The sequence below is a fragment of the Dendrobates tinctorius genome, unplaced genomic scaffold (assembly GCF_039654945.1).
Source record: "Dendrobates tinctorius isolate UK_male_01 unplaced genomic scaffold, ASM3965494v1 ptg000383l, whole genome shotgun sequence".
NCBI lineage: Eukaryota > Metazoa > Chordata > Amphibia > Anura > Dendrobatidae > Dendrobates > Dendrobates tinctorius.
In genome coordinates, this window is record NW_027362049.1 from 3,039,109 (window position 1) to 3,059,442 (window position 20,334).

The following is a 20,334-nucleotide window of genomic DNA, read 5'->3' on the forward strand; positions in this document are numbered from 1 at the left end:
TTTGCATTAACTACAGAAGATTGTCATTATGAGTGATCTGAATGATTGCAAAGTCATGTCATTGTTTGCCATGAAAAGTAACATGATCACAAAAACCCCATTTCCATTAAAATTAAGCTCTGCCACAAATGTCCTATTAACATCATTTCAGTGATTTTCTCATTAGCTCGGGAGAAAGTATAAATGAGGACAAGGCAGCTGATATCATTCTATCATGCTGAACGAACAATAAGAGCACACTGATTTCAAGCATCAGCCAACTATTGTCTTCCTCTGTTAACTATGGTAACCCCCAAGGAAGCATGTACATTCATCATTGCCTTGCATCATAATGGGCAGGACATTGCTACTTCTAAGATTGACTCTTAATAATTCATTTATTGAATTATCAAGAACTTGAAAGAGTGATTCAATTTCTGTGAGGAAGGCTTCAGCTTGATCAAGAAAGTCAATCAAGAGCCAGGACCATTTCCTAAATGAGGTTTGTGACAAATCGCACAGGGCAAGGGGGTGTCGACTACTCTCTCCTCGGGGGAGGGGAGAGAAGGACACAGCAGGGATTGGCTCTCTGGCGCCACCATTTGCCCCAGGTCAGTCAGGGAACTGCACAGAGGGCAAATAGTCACCGGAAAGGCGTCCCTTATAGGCACAAGTTATTGAGGCGCTCCCAGTGAGGGGGGATATATATCACTAGTCCAGGCTGGGGATATCTATATAAATCTCCCAGCCGTCACTGCCAGAGTTCCTCACTAAAACAGTACGGTCTGCTGCCACCAGTTCCTCTTTCAAAATAAGCCCCATCCATCAGCAGGCTTATATCAGGTCAGAAACCAACCTAGGTAGCATATAATAACCAACGGAGCATACAGACATGGGGATTCATGTGTCGAGATAAAAGAGCAGCCCAAGATTAATGTTATATTTAATCGCCGAAAGGCGCACTAGAAATATAAAGGCATATATTTACAGAACAATATACAGGTATACATTCAAGAGTGTAGTACAAGGATAGGGTATAGATAGGTTGCAATTACCATGTTATGTAGCATGTGACCACAGGGAGGTGCTGATGGATCACAGGTCCAAATCTTAATTATGTAGTTTCCTTGGCTGCATCAGGTAACAGACCTCCTGCCAGCAGAAGAACTAAGCTCAAAATGAGGAGCTGCCTCTTATCTCCTAGGCTGCTCCCTTCCACACTCTGTGCCCACCGATGGGCTGGGCTGCCTTCCTCCTCCCATATATGAGAGTATGATTTTCCAGGCAGAACCATGGAAGACCCATAACTTTCCGTCCGTAGCTCTGAATAGAACAGCAGCAGTGACTCTGGATTCTGCTGGATTTTATCTGTGCAGGGAGACCAAATATGCCTACCGTATGTAATTCCTGGTTGCTATGCTGTATAACTGCATAACGCAGGGTTCTGGAAGTGGCTGCCGGGCACACGCTTGTGGGGGAAGGAATGCCGATTCCGAGAATGTGTTAGGCTAGGCTCAGAGATATTACATTCTGTTATTATAGGTCATTTTCCCGATTCAATACCTCAGAGCCTTGTTGTGACCTTTGGTGCTTGAGTTAGACAAAGGAATCCAGTTTGGCTGTAGCTGCACTAGAACTTACACCCTTGTGCTAAATGCTAGTCACAGAGCTTCAAAAGGCTTATTCCTCTAGTTTAATTAAAGAAAACAATTATCCTGTGGAATCACATTCCCGGAGGGACATCTCTATCGTTCCTCACAGGGTTCAGCAATAGGAATGTTTCAACACCATTCAATAGCTTGCTCAGGAATAGCAGCAGACAAATACCGTATTTTTCGCTTTATAAGACGCTCCGGATTATAAGACGCACCACAATTTTTGAGGAGAAAAATAAGAAAAAAATATTTTTTAATAAAATGGTGGTGCCTCTTATAATCCTTGCATCTTATTGCTTACCGGGGTTGGTGGCTGCGGTGTAGAGGGGTCCCAGGCTCGCTGCTGGAGGAGGCAGGCGTGGAGTGATGCTGCAGGCCGCATTCAGGGATGAGGGGGGGGCTCCGATGTGTGCTGTTGCTGCTGCAGAGTCTTGTGCTGGTGTCAGGTTTCTCCACTTGTCCGGCGGTTGGAAGCCGGTGCTGCGGGTGCTCCGGTGCGGCGTTATGTGCCCATCGATGCCCGGGGCTCTGCCGACATTGTTCGACAGACCAGGCCCCAGCATTTCCTCGGTTCCCTGTATATGTGCGCTGAAGTGCCGGTAAAAAAAAAATGGCCGCCGGCGCGTGCGCAGATGGGATCTCGGGACCAGTTCTCGAGAGATGAGATCTGAAATCTCATCTCTCGAGAGCTGGATCCCGAGATCCCATCTGCGCATGCGCGGCGGCCATTTTTTTGCAGGCACCACCGCGCGCACACAGGGAACCCAGGGAAAATGGCCGCTGGCGCGTGCGCAGATGGGATCTCGGGACCCACCTCTCGAGAGATGAGATTTCAAATCTCATCTCTTGAGAACTGGGTCCCGAGATCCCATCTGCGCACGCGCCGGCGGCCATCTTTTTACCGGCACACAGGGAACTGAGGAAATGCCGGGGCTCTGGCCTGTCGCACAATATTGGCAGAGCCCCGGGCATCGACGGGCACACAACGCGGCACCGGACACACCCGCAGCAGCGGCCAGCAACCGCCGGACGCCCCCGATCACAGCCTAGGTAAGGCATGTCCGCTTTGTAAGACGCACCCCTGTTTTCCCCCCAAATTTTGGGGGAAAAAAAGTGCGTCTTACAAAGCGGAAAATACGGTAATTTTTTTTTATTGGAAGCTGGCCTTGTGTCTAGAAAACAGCACAGGTCTCTATAATTGTGACGAACAGCCCACGGCCGTTCGTCCACTTACGGGCGACGACTAACGGGGGTCCCGCTGCCACCAAAACGCGACGGACAGCGGACCCTGTGTCACCACTATGTCACAGTCCCACCACTGACACGGGTGTATCAGCGGACGGAGGGGCGTGACACAATGCCGGCACACGGCTATCACAGGCGCAGTGGGGCTTATCTTAGCTATCCCAACACTGGCACCATGTGACCAAAAATATCCAGCAAGCTAATCTCGCTCTACAATTTGCCGCAGGGGGAGTTTAATTTGGATGCCCCACCACTGCTATCAATCTTCCAAGTACTGCGGGGATTTATGTATATCCCACTTTCTCAGTTCCACTTTGGAACTCGCAGCTCTCCGGCGCCCCCCCTTACCCTCAGGTCAGTCAGGGAACTGCACCTAGGATAATTAGTCGCCGGACGGGCTGCCTGTTGTGAACCGGCAATTAGGCTTCTGCAGTAAGGGAATTATCAATGCTGTGGCTGAAGCCCCTTACTCAGCAATATAAGACCCTTCTAGACTGCCAGCAAGCCGTAATAGCCGTACACAACGCGCTGCCACCAGTCACGGTTACTTAATTCACAGTGTTAAATTAAGAGGGTCCGTGGCAAACCCCTTGAATTAGTAGCGATTATCTATCAAAGGCGTATAGTTCGATTCTTAGAGCATGGAGACAGATCTAAATAATTTCATTTATTTTCCGAAAGAGGACAGTGATTACAGATAAAAGTTGCTATAAAATTGAGACATAAAATATGTACAGTACAGGTATAAAATAAAAGTGGAGAAAACAAAGAGATTACACTCACAGTTCCATATTGTTCCTTAGGCAGACCATGCGGCTTTAAGGGAGGAGGAGCCACACGTCTCCATTCATCTGGAGTTCTTGTCAGCACGGACTCTGCAGCTGTTCTGAGCTGGTTTGCCCAGGGAATGCCTTATAGACTTTCCTATGTGACATCACGGAGAGGTGCATTCTGGGTTGATCCCACCTCTCTTATCCAAGTTATGTTTTGGCTACAAAACTTAGATTAGCTATAACTTTATGGGAGAAGCTGGTATGGACTCATCAGTGGTATCATGTTTCCCAGCGTAATGAGCCCATCAAGAAAACATCAAACATCTATGCGATATGACCGTCCATTTGGGCGCAAACCATATCTCATGTTCTGGGCATCCGAGAGTTTTGCAACAGGCACCACAGCGAAGCTGGGTCTGCTCGGATCGCAGAAATATGATTTTTATATTTCTGCTGGGTATGGTTTTCGTAATATGACTTTTATGTTTCCCATATACCGGCATACAGCCTGTGTTTTTCCGAACAAAGGGATCCCTTCCCCCTGCTCTTCGAGAGGAAGTTGGTTTAAGGTTTCAGAGCTAGCCCAGGCAGGGGGGCACTGGTCAGTGTGTGAGTGAGCCATGGGCGAAAAGAGGAGGGGGGAAGGTGCTGCATGAGCTGACAGCCTGCATTGGCATAGAGGGCTGGATTTTTCTGGAAAGTTACAACAGAAAACATCATATTTTGTAGACAAAACCCCATACCTCACAGACATTGTACATCACACCTCCCCCCTTAAGAGTGCGCTAAGGAGGCATTACCTCTCGGTAATCGGCCATGCGCACCTCAGCGGGTTCGCCCCGGCGGGACAACCCATCGGCATTGCCGTTTTCGCTGCCCTTCCTGTGTTTTACAGTGAAGTCGTACTGTTGAAGGGCAAGGCTCCAGCGGAGCAACCTTCCATTGGTTCCGGACACTGTGTGCAACCAGCTCAGAGGGTTGTGGTCGGTTACCACCGTGAAGGCGCGCCCATACAGGTAGGGCTGCAAACGCTGCAGTGCCCACACCATGGCCAGACACTCCTTCTCGATGGTCGAGTATGCCACTTCCCTCGGCAAAAGTTTCCGGCTCAGGTACAACACGGGGTGCTCTTGGTCCCCCGAGTCGACCTGGCTAAGCACAGCACCGAGGCCAAACTCGCTGGCGTCGGTCTGTACCAGAAACGGGCGACTGCTGTCGACTGCTCTCAACACTGGAGAGTTGCACAGGGCTGCTTTCAAAGCTTGGAAAGCCGCCTCACAGTCATCTGTCCAGTTGACTGTTTGGGGTAGCCTCTGCTTGGTGAGGTCAGTCAAGGGTTTGGCAAGGGCGCTATAGTCCTGTACGAACCGCCTATAGTACCCTGCAGTGCCCAAGAAGGACTTCACCTGTTTCTTGGTCCTGGGGGTGGGCCAGGACACGATTGCGTCCACTTTTTCTGGCTCCGGACTCATGGAACCCCCGCCTACCCGGTGCCCCAGGTAGTGGACCTCGCGCATGCCTATCTGGCACTTCCCCGGCTTGATGGTCAGGCCTGCCTGGTGAAGACGCTTGAGCACCTCCTGGAGGTGCTGAAGGTGTTCCTCCCAGGTGGAACTGAAGACGGCAATATCGTCTAAGTACGCCACTGCGTACTCCTCCAGTCCCCGAAGCAGGTGGTTGACCATCCGCTGGAAAGTGGCAGGGGCATTCTTCATGCCGAAGGGCATGACCGTGGACTCGTACAGTCCAAAGGGGGTGATAAAGGCGGATTTCTCCTGCGCCTCAGGGCTCAGGGGAATCTGCCAGTATCCCCGACTCAAATCCATGATGGATATGTAGTTGGCGTTTGTCAACCGCTCAAGCAGATCCTCGATGCGCGGCATCGGGTGGGCATCAGAGGTTGTGATGGCGTTGAGCCCCCTGTAGTCCACGCAGAACCGGGTGGTTCGATCCTTTTTAGGCACGAGGACTACAGGTGAAGCCCACGCACCTTTTGACCGTCGAATCACTCCCAGCCTTAACATCTCATCGACCTCTCGGCGCATGACTTGTTGCACCGTTTCAGAGATCCGATAAGGTGTTCGCCGTAATGGGGCATGATTCCCGGTGTCCACCTCATGAACCGCTAACTCCGTCCTCCCAGGACGGTTGGTGAACACGGGCCGGAAGAGTTCCAGGGTGGCCATCAACTGCAACCGCTGGGACACGGTGAGCGAACCACTTATCTCCATGTCCTCAATGGACCCATTGGCCTTGGCCTGGGCCAGCATGTCCAGGAGGGAATCTTCCTCCCCATCCTCTGGCAGATTGCAGACCGGTAGGACGCAAGCTTCACGTTCGTAGTGCGCCTTCAGCATGTTGACGTGAATGGCCTTGCGCCTACCCCGAGCATGGTCAAGCGTGACCACGTAGGTGACCGGGTTGAGCTGTTGGTGGACGACGTACGGGCCTTCCCAGGCTGCCTGAAGCTTATCCGTTGGTACAGGGACCAGCGCCCACACCTTTTGACCCACCTGGTAGGTCCGCTCCCGGGCGTTCTGGTCGTACCAGCGCTTCTGGTCAGCCTGAGCCTGCGTCATGTTGTCATGCACCAACTGCGTCAAGGTCTGCATCTTGTCACGGAAGCGCATGACATAATCCACGATGGACACTTCTGTGGGGTTTGGCTCATCTTCCCAGGATTCTCTTATCAACCCAAGGGGTCCCCGGACTCGCCTGCCATACAGGAGCTCGAAGGGGGAGAACCCGGTCGAGGCCTGCGGAACTTCTCTGTAAGCGAACAGCAGGTGTGGGAGGTACCGCTCCCAGTCGCGCCCTTGGGTCTCAACCAGTATGCGGAGCATCTGTTTGAGGGTACCGTTGAAGCGTTCACACAAACCATTAGTCTGTGGGTGATACGGACTCGATACCAGGTGCGTCACCTGCATTTTCTCACAGAGAGCCTCCATTAGGCGAGACATGAATTGGGGCCCTTGATCGGTAAGCATCTCCCTGGGAAATCCTACCCTTGAAAAGATGGTCACCAGTGCGTCAGCCACCTTATCTGCCCTGGTTGAAGACAGAGCTACTGCCTCTGGGTACCGGGTAGCGTAGTCTACCACGGTGAGAATGTATCGCTTTCCGGAGCTGCTGGGGACGGACAGCGGTCCTACAATGTCCACCGCGATTCTCTGGAAAGGCTCCTCTATCACCGGCAAAGGAATAAGGGGAGCCTTAAGAGCAGGCCCCGCCTTACCCACTTTTTGACAGGTGGCACAGGAGCGGCAGTAGTGTGTTACATCTGTCCCCATCTTGGGCCAATAGAAGTGTTGAGACAGCCGTGCCTTTGTTTTGCTGATCCCCAAGTGTCCAGCGAGTGGAATCTCATGGGCAATCCGCAACAACTCAGTTCTGAACTGATAGGGGACGACCAGCTGTCTTTCCCTCAACCACTCCTTTTTAGGATCTCCGGGTACTGTCTCCCGGTACAACCTTCCTCGTTCCCAGAACACCCTCTCCTTATCAGACTTGGAGGTGGGCGTCTCGGCGAGACCTCTCAATTTCTCCAGGCTGGCATCTGAGTGCAGAGCAGCCTGGAACTCCATGCTGGAGGCTGCCAGAAGTGACGTCAGGGTCCCCTCTTTACTGGGACCCTCTGGAACCGGCTCTGGGTTCACCTCTGGTTCAGTCTCTCCTGTAGCAGCAGAGGGTCCAGAAGACAGTGCGTTACCTGCGATCTGGGCACTCTGACTGCGTGTGACAGCTGCTATGTATGCTGTCTCCCTGGGGATTTCTACAGACCCACCAGCTGGTGCTGCCCTGGGCTCTACCTCCCCATCCACCCCCAACACTTCAGGAGCAGTGCTACTTATGGGCCAGTTACCTTCCTCGGTGGCACTGGTCAGCTGCATGGCATTACCTTCCTCATGGTCCCCATGCACCTCCCCATTTCCTTGAGCACCGTTGCTTGCTCCTGCCAGGGGTTCCTCAGCCGTCTCACTCCGCAGAGTGACGGGGCTGAGCACCTCGGTACCTGTGGACACATCTACCGTTTCAAAGAAAGGGTTAACGGGTTCAGTCGGCACAGATACATCATCATTCCTAGGAAAAGAATGGTTATCAGTTTGCTTTGGTACATTCACATCAGCATCAGCATCGTACCTGGGGAAAGAATGGTTGTTAGTTGCATCATTACTCATCAAGGCATTAGCTGGTAACACATTCAGTTTCCCATCATCAACATCATCATCAGGGTTAACGTTACCCTTATTATCAGTTTGGGGAAGGGTGTCAGGGACATAGTATGCAACCATCTTCCCCAAGTCAGTCCCCAATAAAACATCAGTGGGCAAATTTTCAGACACTCCCACCTCCCTCAACCCGCTCCCGGCACCCCAGTCAAGAAAAACTCGTGCCACTGGCAAGGGACAACGGGTGCCTCCAATCCCGGTGACAGTCAGGGTTTTCCCCTCAACAAACTCTTCAGGGGCCGCCAGTCCAGGACGGATGAGGGTTCGTTCAGCCCCGGTGTCCTTGAGGCCTGTAGCAAGACGGGCCCCCACCTGAACAGGTTGAACGTTGTCGTCAGCCCTCCCAACCACACCTCCCACCAAAAGAACAGAGGCGTTGGGCCCGGGGGCCTTGGCTGGGGGGTTCTTCGGCCTATCCGGACAGGTGTAAGAGAAGTGACCAGGCCGCTTGCAGTGGTGACACAGGCGACTGTCAGTAGCCGGCCTGTTGTTGGCAACAGGGACAGGGCCTCCGGAGGGACGGCTAGCTGGGGCATTGGGGTTGGTTGCTGGCTTACCCCCTTTCCAGCTGGTGGCGACTGGCCTCCGCGTCTCGGGCTTCCGGTTGGCCTCGTGGTTGTCGGCGATCTGCGCCGCTTTGTCCGCGTTCGTTGGTTCGCGGTCCAGGATGAACTGTCGGACCTCAGCTGGGCAGAGATGCAGGAACTGGTCTTTGATCATCAGGTCCCGTAGCTGCTCAAAGGTTTCAACGGACAGTCCATGGATCCACTGGTCAAAGTGGGTCCTGAGTCCTTGCACCACATCACTGTAGCTATCGTGTTGGCCACGTTGGAGGTGTCGGAACTTCTTTCGGTATACCTCAGGTGTCAGCCGGTATTTGGCGATCAGCGCCTGCTTTATGGCGTCATAGTCGTCATCGGCTTCTGGCGGAAGAGAAGCAAACGCCTCCAGAGCTTTGCCCTTTAGCCCTGGGGTCAAGTACCTGGCCCATTGGTCTTCGGGCAGTCGGTACTGTCTGCAGGCTTTCTCAAAGGCTCGCAGAAACGTGTCCAAGTCCCCATCCTTTTCCATTACGGGAAAATGCTCTGGCCGGGGTTTAGGAGTCTGGACGCTGCTGGGCTCACGGCTTCGGGCTGTGGGGGCATTCCACCCCCGCTGGAGCATCTCCAGCTCATGGGCCCTCTGAGCTTCAGCTTGGCGCTCACGTTCGGCTTGGGCCTCCTGCCGATATTGCTGGATCAGCCTCACCCGCCCATGCCTGTCTTCGGCGGGGAGTTCGTCCAAGGCCATTTGCAGATAGGGGTCCACCCCGTTCTGGTTGAATGTGGGGCCAGCGCTCAGGTGTGGAGCCTCTGCTGCAGCCCCATGGCAACTTGGGCCAACTTCTGCGCTCGCTGGATTCTGGTCGTTGTCCAGCTGCACTAGAGCCGCGATCATTTGATCTTTGGTTCCGCCTGCGGCGTCTATGCCTCGGTACGTGCATAACCCAGCAAGGGTGTCCTTTTTCTGCTTCTGATACCACTCCACTGTCATCGCCGCCATGGTTGCCAAATAAAAGATAGAAAAAGAAAAACGAAGAAACGGGAGGGGGATACTTGCAAGTACACACTAATGTCTCAGGACTAGTAACCACTGAGTCTGTTCTCCAAAACCTATGATGCAGGATTCCCGCAGGAACCGTGCAGGTTTTTAGTGAGAGGAATGATTGCTCAAACCAAATCACTAATGCTCTAGGATTATCCCACCGCTCTGCCACCAATATGTGACGAACAGCCCACGGCCGTTCGTCCACTTACGGGCGACGACTAACGGGGGTCCCGCTGCCACCAAAACGCGACGGACAGCGGACCCTGTGTCACCACTATGTCACAGTCCCACCACTGACACGGGTGTATCAGCGGACGGAGGGGCGTGACACAATGCCGGCACACGGCTATCACAGGCGCAGTGGGGCTTATCTTAGCTATCCCAACACTGGCACCATGTGACCAAAAATATCCAGCAAGCTAATCTCGCTCTACAATTTGCCGCAGGGGGAGTTTAATTTGGATGCCCCACCACTGCTATCAATCTTCCAAGTACTGCGGGGATTTATGTATATCCCACTTTCTCAGTTCCACTTTGGAACTCGCAGCTCTCCGGCGCCCCCCCTTACCCTCAGGTCAGTCAGGGAACTGCACCTAGGATAATTAGTCGCCGGACGGGCTGCCTGTTGTGAACCGGCAATTAGGCTTCTGCAGTAAGGGAATTATCAATGCTGTGGCTGAAGCCCCTTACTCAGCAATATAAGACCCTTCTAGACTGCCAGCAAGCCGTAATAGCCGTACACAACGCGCTGCCACCAGTCACGGTTACTTAATTCACAGTGTTAAATTAAGAGGGTCCGTGGCAAACCCCTTGAATTAGTAGCGATTATCTATCAAAGGCGTATAGTTCGATTCTTAGAGCATGGAGACAGATCTAAATAATTTCATTTATTTTCCGAAAGAGGACAGTGATTACAGATAAAAGTTGCTATAAAATTGAGACATAAAATATGTACAGTACAGGTATAAAATAAAAGTGGAGAAAACAAAGAGATTACACTCACAGTTCCATATTGTTCCTTAGGCAGACCATGCGGCTTTAAGGGAGGAGGAGCCACACGTCTCCATTCATCTGGAGTTCTTGTCAGCACGGACTCTGCAGCTGTTCTGAGCTGGTTTGCCCAGGGAATGCCTTATAGACTTTCCTATGTGACATCACGGAGAGGTGCATTCTGGGTTGATCCCACCTCTCTTATCCAAGTTATGTTTTGGCTACAAAACTTAGATTAGCTATAACTTTATGGGAGAAGCTGGTATGGACTCATCAGTGGTATCATGTTTCCCAGCGTAATGAGCCCATCAAGAAAACATCAAACATCTATGCGATATGACCGTCCATTTGGGCGCAAACCATATCTCATGTTCTGGGCATCCGAGAGTTTTGCAACAGGCACCACAGCGAAGCTGGGTCTGCTCGGATCGCAGAAATATGATTTTTATATTTCTGCTGGGTATGGTTTTCGTAATATGACTTTTATGTTTCCCATATACCGGCATACAGCCTGTGTTTTTCCGAACAAAGGGATCCCTTCCCCCTGCTCTTCGAGAGGAAGTTGGTTTAAGGTTTCAGAGCTAGCCCAGGCAGGGGGGCACTGGTCAGTGTGTGAGTGAGCCATGGGCGAAAAGAGGAGGGGGGAAGGTGCTGCATGAGCTGACAGCCTGCATTGGCATAGAGGGCTGGATTTTTCTGGAAAGTTACAACAGAAAACATCATATTTTGTAGACAAAACCCCATACCTCACAGACATTGTACATCACAATAATAAACCAAAAAACATAAAGGACAGACTGATGCTTCAAGAAATATAGTGATTTGACTGACTACAGAACACAGAGGTAAAATTATTTTCCCTGAAGAAGCCACCTTCAAACTGATTAGGACATCTGGAAGAATGATTGTCTGGAGAAGAAAAGATGTGCGCTACGATGAATTCGGTGTCTTGCCAACAGTAAAGCATCCTGGTATGATTCATTTGTGAGGTTGCTCTTCATCCAAAGAAATGGGCTAACTAACAATGTTGCCTAAGAACACCAGCATGAATGAAGAACGGGATCTAAACATCACCTAGGAGCAACTTTTCCTGACTTCTTTCCAGTATGATGGAGCATCATGTCCTAAGGCAAAAGTTATAACTAAGTGGATCAGAAACCAAAACATTAACATTTTGGTTTCATTGCCAGGAAACTCCCCAGGTTTCAATCCCAGAACCTGTGGTCAGTTCTCAAAAAATGGGCAGACAAACAAAAACATAGAAACGTTGGTAAACTCCAAGTACTAACGATGAGTGGATCTTTTGAATTTGCCTAATGCTCCAAAAAAAATTTTGATTCTCAATACTGAAAAGCTTGCAATTGTTCCATAAATACACATAGGGGAGAGAAGAAGGAGAACTCCAATGATAATAAGAGATTACACTTTACAGGAGAGAGAAAGAGAGAGAGAGAGAGAGAGAGAGAGAGATCCCTGCTGACCATAAGAGCTTACACTCCTAGAGGTGAGAGAGTAAGGACCCCACTGACCAAAAGATTTCCATTTGGCAAAAGCAACTTGTAGTGTTGTGCCTGGACTGCACAGCCTACTCAGGTGAGCACAATTTATTTATACTCACACAAACCACGATACCACTATCTACTATGCTCAGAAAACACATTTTCTTTTTTTTTTCCTCAATTCTTCCTGTTTAGGTTCTAAACACTGATTAGACAAGATTTGGCTGCCATCAGTCAGGATTTGGACTAGAGCCTGATATCCAGCATGCCAGGGCGAATTGCAGAAGTCTTGAATAATACGGGTCAACACCGTAAATATCGAGTCTTTGCATAAACTTGAAGCATTTGTCAAAAAAAGTGTAAAAATTTCTGAAATGCTTAGAATTGTACCTCAGTAACCGTGGAAATGAGTGAATAAAATATCAAAAAACACTGAAGCAGTAAATTTTGTGAAAACCAAAATTTGTGTCAGTCTCAAAACTTTTGGCCACAACTGTACACATCATACAGAGGAAAATGAAAATAATTGTACTAGATACAAAAAAGTGTTGCTTTGGTAATTGGACTAGAATTTAGGAAAAAAGTGGCATTAAAGGGGTTGTCCAGATTTGTCACAAATGTGACATAAAATTATTTATTTAAATTATTCAAAAATATGGCATGAAGAACCCTCTATTTTTTATAAAAAGCCTTGCTAAAGCTGACAGCTGAGTGTTGCATCCTGCAGCAGTAAATTTTGCCTGTCTGGTTATCAAATATACAGGTAAACCCCTGTTAGCAGACAGGGTCTCCGGCGAGTCACTTCACTCACCCACGCTGCGGTCAGTTCTTCCCTTCCCCATGCTCTGCATGCTTCCAGCTGGGCTTCCAGCCGGGCTTCCAGCCTTGTCCTTAGAGCACTCGTGCACGCGCTCCTGCCCTCTTAAAGGGCCAGCATGTGCACTTGCTATTTCCTCCCCAGCCAATGGCTGTGGGGCATTATGTATATATTGCTTTCTCCTCACTGGGGAGGTGCCTGAGCAGCCTTCATGTTCTGCAGTCTCGGTTGTGTGAGGTTGCCTACTAGTCCCTGCTGCACTCTGATGCAGATCCTGCCTGCTGCACTCTGGTACAGATCCTACTTGCTGCACTCTGGTGGAGATCCTGCCTGCTGCACCATCCAATCTGTCCAACTGGGTCCAGCTGCTGCACATCCGTTGGTCTGTCCTGGAGTGGCATCTGGCGCTCATCAGGAGCCAAGTCTAACCCCTCCATCAGAGGCTATAGTGAACAGTTTGGTGCACGCTTAGTCACGCCCCTCGAGGCTCTCTGAGGTCTGTGGCACAGTGGTTCCCCTAACCACGCCCATGACAACCCAACGTCTTTTTTTCTTGAAATTTATTTATAGCACAGGCAGTGGTTGATGAATACTCTCACTGTTAGAGTTGAGCGAAACGGGTCGAAAAATTTCAAAAGTCGCCGACTTTTGGCATAGTCGGGTTTCATGAAACGAAACCCGACCCTAGGATGAGGTCGGCCACGAGGTCGGCGACTTACGTGCCAAAGTCGCATTTCAAAAGTTTGTTTTGCGCTCTTTTTCAGCCAATCAGGATCCACGGACACTGTGGGCAACGTGATGACATAGGCAGGGGTCACCACCATCTTTCAGAAGGGCATGCAAGTGATTGGCTTGCTTTGGTGGGCGTCACAGGGGTTATAAAAGGGCGTGCACGCCGACCGCCATCTTACTTCTGCCGATCTTAGCATCGGGAGAGGTTGCTGCTGCTGATTCTGTAGGGAGAGCGTTAGGCAGGGAAGAAGAAAAAAAAACTGCTTCTGCTGCTAGCGATTTTGCCTGTACAACACACCAGTCACTGTGTGTGCAGTGCAAGGGGAGGCTATATTGTGGTGGATCAGCGGTGTTGGTTGTTAGGCTGCCTTCTAAGGCTTCCTGACAGCTGCATTGCTGTTTACCCACTGCTCTGCAAACTGCTTTTTTAAAAGCAATCCCAATTTTTTTTTTGTCCTGCTGAGGTACTGAGAGTGCATTTTTTTCACACCATACAGCGGTGTACGCTCCTCACACAGTACCGTGTAACGGCTGTTATCACAGCCACAGTGAAGCTATCTGTGTGTCACTCTGTGAGAATAAGTCGAGGACATGTTCCGTTCTTACAGACCTGCACCTACTAGTTTTGTCTAGCTTTCAAACAGTTAAATATATTTGCTGTTTGATCACATTCAAAACTATAGAGAGACAGCGTGTGTCAGTCCGTATACTTAAAAAACATGGAGCTTGACAATTTTACGTACACCGGACAGCCGTGTACATGCACGCTCCTCTCAGTACCGTGTAATGGCTGTTATCACGGCCACAGTGAAGCTATCTGTGTGTCACTCTGTGAGAATAAGTCGAGAACATGTTCCGTTCTTACAGACATGCACCTACTAGTTTTGTCTAGCTTTCAAACAGTTAAATATATTTGCTGTTTGATCACATTCAAAACTATAGAGAGACAGCGTGTGTCAGTCCGTATACTTAAAAAACATGGAGCTTGACAATTTTACGTACACCGGACAGCCGTGTACGTGCCCGCTCCTCTCAGTACCATGTAACGGCTGTTATCACGGCCACAGTGAAGCTATCTGTGTGTCACTGTGGAAGGATAAGTGGAGGACTTGTTCCGTTCTTACAGACCTACACTCTAGGGAGATTCCTATTCTGCCCAATTCTACATACACCTTGTAGTTTGTGATACACTAGCCAATTTCTGCCTGTGACATAGCGCTCTGATATTCAGTGGGCCTCACACAATCCAAAAGTGTCCAGTGTCCACTAGTGTGTGCAGAAATTCAAAATCTCCCTTATCCTGTAGTCACTTTTTCCACACCTGTGCCATCGAGCCTGTGACATAGCGCTGTGATATTCAGTGGGCCTCACACAATCCATAAGTGTCCAGTGTCCACAAGTGTGTGCAGAAATTCAAAATCTCTGTGATCCTGTAGTCACTTTTTTCACACCTGTGCCATCGAGCCTGTGACATAGCGCTCTGATATTCAGTGGGCCTCACACAATCCAAAAGTGTCCAGTGTCCACTAGTGTGTGCAGAAATTCAAAATCTCTGTGATCCTGTAGTCACTTTTTTCACACCTGTGCCATCGAGCCTGTGACATAGCGCTCTGATATTCAGTGGGCCTCACACAATCCAAAAGTGTCCAGTGTCCACTAGTGTGTGCAGAAATTCAAAATCTCCCTTATCCTGTAGTCACTTTTTTCACACCTGTGCCATCGAGCCTGTGACATAGCGCTCTGATATTCAGTGGGCCTCACACAATCCATAAGTGTCCAGTGTCCACAAGTGTGTGCAGAAATTCAAAATCTCTGTGATCCTGTAGTCACTTTTTTCACACCTGTGCCATCGAGCCTGTGACATAGCGCTCTGATATTCAGTGGGCCTCACACAATCCAAAAGTGTCCAGTGTCCACTAGTGTGTGCAGAAATTCAAAATCTCCCTTATCCTGTAGTCACTTTTTTCACACCTGTGCCATCGAGCCTGTGACATAGCGCTATGATATTCAGTGGGCCTCACACAATCCATAAGTGTCCAGTGTCCACAAGTGTGTGCAGAAATTCAAAATCTCCCCTATCCTATAGACACCTTGTACCTTGTTTTACATTACTATATAGTTTGTTGGATTTTGTCTACATTTCTACAAAAAATGAGGAAGGCTGGTGGAAGAGGCCGTGGAATTGGGCGGGGGTTGGCAGCTGGTAATGATGGTGTTGGTGGTGGATCTGATGGTAGTGGCAAGAGCAAAATAGGACCGAATGCAGGAGGTGTTGAGCCTGCGTCATCGTCTGGCTCCATAAGGCTTTGAAGGCTTAGTTTTCTAGGAGTTGGCAAACCGCTTTTAAAGCCAGAGCATCAGGAAAAAGTTTTGTCTTACATTGCTGACTCAGCCTCCAGCTCTATCGCCTCCTCTTCTGAAGTTGTAAAAAGTAAAAGCACTGAGTCGTCATTGGAGGCTCATGTTCATGAACCACACCTTTCCTTGTGTCCTTCACCCCAACAAAGATTGAAGGATGACGCAGGCCATACTACTGATTACTCCATGGAGCTGTTTTCACATACCATGCCTGGATTATCAAGTCAAATGGTGATTTACCTAGGCCAAGATGAATCTGACATGGAGTGCACTGATGCACAGCCGCTGAGAGATGATTCTGCTGGTACATTCACTCAGAGCACTACATTGTCCTCGCAGTGAACAGAGCCAGATTCTGACCCTGATGAGACTCAGGTGCCTCTTCCCGCACACTATACCACCATACACGGTGACACAGAGGAAGGTGCACATTACATTGAAGAGGAGGTGATGGATGACCCAGTTGTTGACCCAGATTGGCATCCATTGGGGGAAGAGGGTGCTGCTTCCAATAGCTCAGATGAGGAGCATCCACAGCAGACATCGACATCGCAACAGCTGTTATCTGGCAGGCCCGGAGCACTCCAAAGACAGGTTCCAAACATCAAAAGAGTTGCTGGACAGCTTGTCCAGAGGGTCAAAAGATCACAGCGTGCTAGGCCGCAAAATGTCTGCCAAAGTAGGAAGAGTGCAGTGTGGCACTTTTTTGAACAAAATCCTCATGATCAGGCCAAGGTTATCTGTAAGAAGTGTGCAAAGACCTTTAGCCGAGGGAAAAATCTGAAAAATTTGAATACCAGTTGCATGCTTAGACATTTAACCACCATGCACTTGCAAGCGTGGACACAACACCAAACCTCAAGTGCCACATGTGCAACTGATCACAAAGAAGGTAGTCAGCAACGCTACATTGTTTCCCCCACTGTAAGCCCACCGGTTAGCACAGCAGGAAATGTTGAGGTGTCGTTGCAAGGCCACAGCAGTCAGGGAATCCCACTGTTATATCAATGAAATACTGAATCTAGGCCATCAGAAAGAACACCAACTCCATCACCATCATCAACCCTCTCTCAGTCCGCCCTGTCCACCGCTACTTCCACCATATGCAGCTCTCAAGTCCAGCTCACCCTCCCAGACACTATGAGTAGGTCAAGAAAGTACTCAGTCTCTCATCCGCGTACACTGGGTTTGAACGCCCACATTGCCAAACTAATCTCGTTTGAGATGATGCCCTATCGGTTGGTGGAAAGCGCAGCTTTCCGCGAACTCATGGCCTATGCAGTACCACGCTATGACCTACCCAGTCGCCACTTCTTCTCTCGCAAAGCCATCCCAGCCCTCCACCATCATGTAAAAGACCGCATTGTCCATGCACTCAAGCAGTCAGTGCGTGGAAAGGTGCACCTCACAACTGATGCATGGTCCAGTCGGCATGGCCAGGGCCGTTACGTGTCCATCACTGCGCACTGGGTTAATGTGGTGGATGCAGGGTCCACAGGGGACAGCGGTGGTGGGACAGTGCTGCCTAGCCCACGGTATAGGAAACAGTTGGCTGTAGGCATTCGACCCTCCTCCTCCTCCTCCAGAAGCGAAAGCTCGTCCACAGAGCGCAGTCGTACGAGCACTCCATCTGCAGCTGCCACTGTTGCACACGAGGTGTCCCCCTATCAAGCAGCTAGTGGAAAGCGTCAGCAGGCTGTGTTGCAGATGATGTGTTTGGGCGACAGACACACCGCCGAGGTGCTGGCCGAGTACTTGAAGCGACAAACTGAGTCATGGCTGGGCAGTGTACATCTAGAGGCAGGCAAGGTAGTTAGTGATAACGGCTGTAATTTTGTGGCAGCCATAGCCCTTTCAAAACTCAGCCACATACCTTGCTTGGCTCACACCTTGAACCTGGTGGTGCAGTGCTTCCTCAAAAATTATCCGGAGTTAACAGCCCTGCTCCAGAAGGTGCGAAGACTGTGCGCGCACATCCGCCGGTCGCCTGTACACTCCGTTCGTATGCAGAAGCTGCAGCGATTGCTCCACCTTCCCAACCACCGCCTCATTATCGACATTGGCAATACACTGACATGTGCACAGACTCATTCACTTGAATGGGTCTACGTGTGTAAGTGTCTCTTGTACATGTGAAAGCTGTCACCACACGTACCATACAAACTGACGTCTGAAAGAGCCCTAAAGGTGTAATTTGATATTCTTGGGCAACAACGCAAATTCTGTAATAAGACCCCCATCTACCATGGGCTAACTATATTATTACTGGGGTTTTTTTATGTAGCAGGCCTTTTTGTGCTGTCAGGTACCAGACCCATTACGCACCGGTCCCGGTTACAGCGCCAAGCAGTGCACCACTTATCCTATTGGACAAGTTTGTCCAGCTTCCATATGTGTCTGGATACTGTACCAACACGACGTGCATTTGTGTATGTTGCCATTGCATTACCAAATTCTCCATCCCTTCATTATTCTGTTCTAGTCTGCGACAGCATGGTGAAACTCTGCAAAATCTAGTTCCGCTGCTACAACTCTGCTATTCTGGTCATCATTGCTGCATCCTCCTCCTCCGCTAAAACTCTGCTATTCTAAATACTGCTATCCCCACATTGCTACAATTTTGCTACTTTGTTGCGTGAACTGTGAAATCTGCAGCATCATTGATTACAACTGTGCTACGTTAGTTGCCCTTGTTTCAACTATACTACATCAGTTACTTTTGTTCTAATTCTTCTACACCAGTTGCCATTGTTACTGTTCTGCTACATCGGCCACCATTGTTCCAAGCTGTCTACCCTGCTGCACCAATGCCACCTGACCATGCTGCATAATAACTGCCCTTCTGGACCAAAGGATTTGAGAAGCCACCTAAGCAGGTGAGACCTCACAAGGACCAGGTGTCACTTCTACCTCTGCACCCCCCTGTAGCTAAGATCTGCTGATCAGCTCAACATATTCATTTTATTAATCCCTTTACTTGGAAGGCTGCTGACTACTGGGAGTCATGAATTTTTTAACACAAGCATAAAGCTTGCTATGTTACAGACTTGACTAAGACAAGCTGCTAAACTGGCTGCTCCCTCAAGACACATATACAAATTTGTAAGCGGCAATCTATACACAATACATATACTTTTCCACACAATAAACTAGTCTCATGTATTTTACTGCCTATAAAAGGGAAAATAAATGCTACTTTAAATGGTGAACAGATATTTTTTCTTATCTAAAGTAGAACAAAGGCTTAGCTACAAATCTTGTGTGCTGTCAAGAGTGGCATTGACCTTTCTGGACCTTATCACTATGAGTCTGTTTTCTATCTTTCTGATATAAAATCCTTCCGTGCGTGGTTTCAAATCAATATGTAAGTTTATTCACATCGTATAAGGAATTGCAGAGCTGTGGCGCTCATTTAATTCCCCAATAAAGTGTATGTCTGCACAACAGACTCCAGAGCATACTTATCCTTCACTACATTTCTGGGGAGATTTTAATTATTAAGAGCATCTGATGAAGAATGTTATCAATATATCTTGTTTCCCGGAGTCTTTGTTCAGAGTCAACGATTCTCTTTAGCGATCAATGTTAACGAGCATTGGCTTGATTCATGTTGTTGCTAAGGATTATGTTAATTGTTATAAGACTCTCGAGAAGTCTGAAAGAAAAGCTGTCCCTTTTCATCGGGTGACAGTAGCACTGCTGAAGAACCTGAGAGACGTGCATGGGAATTAAATATATCTACTAGGTGGTTGACTTATCTAGACTGACGGAGAGATTCTGCACAGAGTGGCCAGGAAACATGTCTGTTTCGATCCTGATTCTGCTGTGTTGGGTTGTACTTTAGTGACTGGATTTAATGGCCAACCGTCCGTATGTCAGATTGTCACCCAGAATTTGGAGACACGCCATTGATTGATTTTGTGTCTATTCTGTTTATATAAAGGACAAATTCGTTGTAACATATGTCCTTTTCTCCTTGTATTGGTAAAAGGGTCTGATAGGTCTTTTCATCAATACTGTCTATCACTGTGTCGGATTTGGATGAAAGGACCTTATTTCACGAACCACAGGTCATTCCTGGAATGATTTTGCATCAGTCTACCCCAGGAGAGCAGTCACAAGAGATTTTTCAGCCTCTACTCCATTGTTCTTAGGTTAACCTGCTCTCTAAATGATTTGACTATGGAGAGTTAAGTATTACATGAAGCCTGTCTATTACAGTGCATATGGAAGGATGGAAGTATCTGGTAGCTATAAACTTACATGTCGTGTCAAATAGTAATAGATTTACAAGACTCTACCTTAAGGCGGTTTGAAATGGGTCCCACATTTTCTTTGAAGCAAAGGAAATAACCACTCTTGAGGCAAGAAAAGATAAAGACCACTTAACAAGAAATATGGGCTGTAATCTAATAAAATGTAACAGTCAGATTTGCAAGTTTTTATACCTTTCCTAGAATTTATCCCTCT